We start from the raw sequence: 6238 nt of genomic DNA, 5'->3' as shown, positions 1-6238 counted from the left end.
CACGATCAATGGAAATTCTCCGGGGAACCAAAACTTGCACGCTATAGCCCACGAAAAAGGGCAGAAAACATGAAAAAGGCACGTTTTGGCGACGCCCGTCTAAACCATGTATCAGTGATTGCCGTCGTTGGAAAATCGTTCCGGGAACTGAAAACTGTGAGCAATAGCCCACGAAAATGGATGCAGAAAGAAAATGAACAACACGAGTTTTCGCGAAGCCTCTCAAACCATGTATGGTCACGATTAGCGGAAATCATCCCGGGAACCAAAAAATGTGCGCTATAGCCCATGAAAATGGACAGAAAATATGAAAAATACGAGTTTTTGCGACCCCACTCAAACTATGTATCGATGGTCACGATCGCTAGAAATTGTCCCAGGAACCAAAATTTGTGCGTTATAGCCCACGAAAATGGGCGAAAACATGAAATAGGCGAGTTTTGGCGATGCCCCTTAAACCATGTATCGGTGGTCACAGTCGCTGGAAATTGTCCCGCGAACAAAAAATTGTGCGCTATTGCCCATGAAAAACATGAAAAAAGCGAGTTTTGGCGACACTAGTCTGACCGAAAATTGTGCATTTAGCCCATGAAAATGGGTGGAATACATGAAAAAGGCGAGTTTTGGCGATGCCCCTGAAACCATGTATCGGTGGTCACCGTCGTTGGAAATCGTTCCGGGAACCGAAAAATGTGAGCTATATCCCACGAAAATGGAGGCAGAAAACATGAAAAACACAAGTTTTCTTGAAGCCTCTCAAATCATGTATCGGTGGTCACGGTCACTGGAAATCATCCTTGGAACCGAAAAATGTGCGCTATAGCTCATGGAAATGGGTAGAAAACATGAAAAATGCGAGTTTTGGCATGCTGTCGGGGGGATGACCCCCGGTAGGTCAAGATTATGGCAAATATGCCATGGTAAAACATTTGTATACCGGATTAAAGGTTCAACCAGATCCTAAGGAGTAAGTTTAACAGTGCTAAGTTGGTACGATCCGGTATACCAGGAGGGGTATGCCGGAGCACGGGAAATAGAGGAGATTGAGCTACAAAGGCGAAGAAGCCAGAGCTCACAAGTAAAAGATACCGGAGATCCGGCATAGGCTCAACTATCGCATGTCGGCACCCCAGTCAAAGATTCCCCCAAGGACCAAAGGACAGGATGAGCGAAGCGCTTCAGCTTTAATCGAAGCCCTGATGCCAAAGCAGAAGATGGTGTAAAAGAAGCCGGACGAGGTCATCAGCCCTCTGATTAAAGACAGAAGCGTCATCCCTGGAGCCAAAGCAGCTTTATAAAGTAGCTTAGGTCACCAAAGATACCCCTAGGGTTTCTTCCCCTGTAAGCCTCCTCTCCACTATATAAGGAGAGGAGGGGCACCCCTGCGAGGGACGAGCGGAGAGACGAGCGAGCTCTAGAGGATTGAGCATTTTGTGTTTAGACCTGGGCCTGTAAGCCGTACGTCTTCAACCTCTGGCCATTTGGCTAAGTTCTTGAGTTAAATATATCACCTCGGTGTTCTTCCCCTCTAAACCTTCCCCTCACCCGGATCCTCAAGCGTACATCCGGCCCCAACTTAAGCCATCCCATGGCATCTGTTTGTTCACCACGACGACAGTTGGCGCCCACCGTGGGGCCAGCAGCTCCGCTTGCTGGAGTTCATATCTGGGCGGGTCTCCTCACCATCTCCGGCGAGCGTACGGTATCTGGCCTCGTCCAGCGCCTCGGCTCGCTGGAGTTCGTCGACGACAACGCCGGCTGCTTCGCCAACGGCGGCCGCTTCCCCAAGAACGGCCGCATCATCGAGTTCGGCTCGCACCGCATCTACCTCGGCACCGTGCCGGAGCCCCGGTACCCATCGCTGGTGCTGGTGGCGCCGGATCCACCAAGGTCTGCAGCTGCCCGCGGGATGCACACCGACCGCGCCGCCGACAGCGTCGAGGTGATGATGGCCGGCGTAGGAGGCGCTGGCAAAGAAGTGGCAGAAGAGGGCACAGGGCCTGCCAAGTTCGGGCGCACGGCAAAGACACCAATCGAGCGCGACGAGATGACCGCCGGCACCTCCAACATGCCACCGGCGGCAACCCCGCTGCAGGCAGCCATGAGCATGTTGGCCATGCCCATCGCGCACAACGCTGAAGTTGCAGCCACTCAAGCTGAGCTGGAGGCGCAGCGACAGACGCTGCTCACCGGCACAGCGGACGTCATCCGAGCACAGCAGGAGCTCAACCTAACCCTTCGTGAGTATAACACAGCGCATGGCTTTGCTTCCGTTAGCGCAAACCCCGCTAGAATAGCAGGCAACCGGCTTAGAGGTCGTAATTTAGACCAGGATCTGCGCCGGGAAGTTCTTTCCGGTAAAACCGCGTCGGCATCTTTGGGACCGGTAGAGAAACCTAAGTATAGCAGTCCGGATAAAACTTTGAAAGCTGCTAGAGCTGCTATAGAAGCATGTGATTCGTTATCGGGTGATGCTCTGATAAAACAGCAAGCTCGAGTAAAAGTGTTACTTTATACAATTGAGGCACAAAACGCTGAGATGGCCCAGAACAACAAAGCGGCCACGGCATCCCAAACACTTCGTTCGGCAAGAAATGCCGGAAGAAAATCGCATGGCCAAGCCTCGTCCCCCCATCCAGACAGAAGAAGAGAAAAAGATGTGAATGCGCAGCAAATGACTGTGTACGATCCGGTTTTGGCTGGAAAACAAAAAGCCGGGCAACATGATGCTGGCAGAAGAAGCCAAGGGGTAGGCCACGGCTATGCCGGAAACGGTTACGCCGGAAACGCCTGTGCCAAAAACGGTGAATCCGGGCAAAACTATCGCCCAGTGAGAGCGGGATATGCCGTGCAAGAGGCACCATCACGAAGATACCAAAGGGTTGTCATAGCTGCGCCCAATCGGTATGATGAAGCTGATTCCAGGTTGGAAAGAACCGGATACCACCGGATTCCTTTGGGAGAACGTGTCGGAGAAATATGCTTGCCGGAACGAGACGCACGGCACAAACTGGACAGAGTGTACTTGTCCGAAATGATTGAATCTGAGGGTCCACCGGGTCCGCAGTGTTTCGGCCCCCGGATCATCAGGGAGGAACCACCGGTGCGTAACTTTCAGTTGCCCCGAGACACGAGGACATATGATGGCAGTACCAAGCCGGAAGATTGGCTCGCAGATTACGTTACCGCGGTATATATCGCTAGAGGAGGAGGAACCGCAACTGGCGGAGGAAACCGGCGCTGAGCGGTGAGATACATACTGTCAGTGCTGGTAGGACCGGCACGCATTTGGTTAAACAATTTGCCAAAGGGAAGCATAAATGGATGGCTTGATTTTGAAGAGGCGTGCGTGAGCAATTTCAGCAGCACATACCGGAGACCAAACAGACCACAGCAGCTCGCCATGTGCCAGCAGCGCGAGAATGAAACAGACCGGGAATAATTGACCCGGTGGAGTTCAACAAGGAACTCCTGCGAGGGCGTGATAGAAGCTCAAGCAATTCCCTGGTTCTGCAACGGATGCCAGAGAGGCTCCCCATTGTGGCAAAGGCTACAGAGAAACATGCTAACTACTTTGGCCGAAATGATCCGGGTAGCCGATAGCTATGCGTTGGGAGATCCAATGCAGCCGGCAATCGCGGGTGACCCATTACCGAGAATCCCGCCGCGCCAAGATCAATACCGGAACAACCATCATAACAAAAGAAGGGAAGATTTTCCGGATAGGAGATACGGAATGCAGCAAGTGGCCGCAGTGCAAGATAACTCAGAAGCCGGCGGAAGCCAAAGGCAAAAGACCGGAACGCAGCCGTGGGCTGGCCAAAAGAAGCAGTGGGCAGAAAAGAAGCCCTGGCAAGATCAGCCGAAATACACAATGGAATCTGTAATGGATCAACCGTGCCGCTGGCACACTCCTAATCCCACGAAGCCGGCAAATCACTTGACGAAAGATTGCTCCTGGACCAAGAGGTTGATGACAAAAGCCGCGATGAAAGAAGGTTTCGAAACATTGCCACCGCCGCCACCGCTAACCGGGGCAAATGCGCAACCGGTTTATGCTCAGCAGAACCGGCCGCAACAGCAAGAAGGAGTTCATCAAGTGGCGCAGGGCAATAATCATGCTCCGCCCCCGGCACCGCTGGGCCGGAATGTTTACCAGGATCCGGATATGTGTTGTGTCGTTTTTGTGACTGAGCCAATGGACAGGCAAAGTGTAAACCGGCGCTCCATGGAGGTTAACACTGTTATACCGACAGTACCGAGATACATGCAGTGGTCAGAACAAGAGATCACTTGGTCCCTTAAAGATCATCCGAAAGTGATGCCTAATCCGGGTGGATATGCTCTGGTGGTTGACCCCATAATGCACGGGCCAGCAGCGCGAGTCCGATTCAGCAAAGTGCTGGTGGACAATGGCAGTAGCATCAACATCATGTACCGGCATACCATGCATACGCTAGGCATAACTCAAAACATGCTGGAGCCAACTCACACAACATTCCACGGCATAGTTCCGGGATTGTCCTGCTCCCCGATGGGCAAAGTCCGGGTTGATGTGCTGTTTGGCGGCCGAGATAATTGCCGTGTCGAAAACATTCTGTTCGAGGTGGTGGATCTGGAGAGCCCTTACCACGCTCTGCTTGGGAGGCCGGCATTGGCTAAGTTCATGGCCTCAACTCATACGGCCTACCTAAAAATGAAGATGCCGGCACCTAACGGTATCATAACCGTGGTGGGCAATTACAAAGTGTCACTGGAAACTGCTTCTGCCGGATCAAATCTGGCAGAATCGCTGGTCATAGCGGAGGAAAAAAGGGAGAATTCAAACTGCTGTTGCGCTAGCTCAATCATCCCAGCTGAACTTAGCAGCAATGAGCGACCAGCTTGGCGGAACGGCTTTCAAGCCACCAAAGGAAACAAAGGACATCTTCCTGGACCCAGCATACCCGAAGCGCACTGTCCGCATCGGTGCCGGATTAAACGAGCCATAGGAAAGCGCGCTTGTCAGCTTCCTCCGTGAGAATCGAAACATCTTTGCCTAGTCCACTGATGACTTGGTGGGTGTGCCGAGGAAGCTGGCTGAGCACTCTTTAAATGTCCGAAAATACGCTAAATCGGTGAAGCAGCCCTTGCGCCGTTTCGCTGAAGATCGAAGAAAGATTATCGGTGAGGAAGTAACCAAACTACTGGTGTCCGGTTTCATTGTAGAGGTTCTGCATACCGAATGGCTAGCTAATCCGGTGCTGGTCGAGAAGAAAAAGGAAGAAGACCCGAAGGCGCCGAAGGCCTGGCACATGTGTATTGACTACACACATCTGAACAAGGCTTGTCCCAAAGACCCGTTCCCTCTGCCTCGGATTGATCAAGTGATAGATTCTACTGCTGGGTGTGAGTTGTTATCTTTTCTGGATGCTTATTCCGGTTTCCACCAGATTCCCCTGAAAAAGGAAGATCAAATAAAAATTGCATTTATCACCCCGCACGGGGCTTATTGCTATGTCACCATGCCTTTTGGTTTGAGAAATGCCGGTGCAACGTACCAACGTTGTATGCAAAAATGCCTACATAACCAAATCGGTAAAAATGTGCAAGTCTATGTCAATGATGTCATGATAAAAACGAAAGTAAAAGATACTCTGATCGAAGATTTAAGAGAAACATTCGATAACTTGCGAAGATTCCGGATGAAACTTAATCCGGCAAAATGCACCTTTGGGGTACCGGCCGGAAAATTACTCGGTTTCTTGGTCTCAAGCGGCGGCATAGAAGCTAATACAGTTAAAATCCGGGCAATCGAAAGAATGGAATTGCCCCAATGTTTAAATGATGTGCAAAAGTTTACCGGATGTTTGGCATCCTTAAGCCGGTTCGTAAGCCGGTTAGGCGAGAAGGCCTTGCCTTTATATGCCTTGATGAAAAAGTCGGATAAGTTTATTTGGACCTCGCAAGCGGATGCGGCGTTCAAGGAGCTAAAGAAAATGTTAGCAACGGCTCCGGTTTTGGCATCTCCTTTCCCGAAAGAGCAATGTTGCTTTACATAGCGGCAACAAGCCGGGTCGTGAGCGCCGTTGTTGTGGTGGAAAGAGAATAGGAAGGAAAAACCGTGCAAAGACCGGTATACTACCTGAGCGAGGTGCTCTCCCTCTCAAAACAAAACTACCCGCATTACCAAAAAATGCCCTATGGCGTGTTCATGGCCGCCACTAAGCTCAAGCACTACTTCGAAGAACATCCGATG

Source organism: Lolium rigidum, chromosome 4 (genome assembly GCF_022539505.1).
Source record: "Lolium rigidum isolate FL_2022 chromosome 4, APGP_CSIRO_Lrig_0.1, whole genome shotgun sequence".
NCBI classification, from domain to species: Eukaryota; Viridiplantae; Streptophyta; class Magnoliopsida; order Poales; family Poaceae; genus Lolium; species Lolium rigidum.
Note: the sequence above shows the minus strand (reverse complement) of the source record.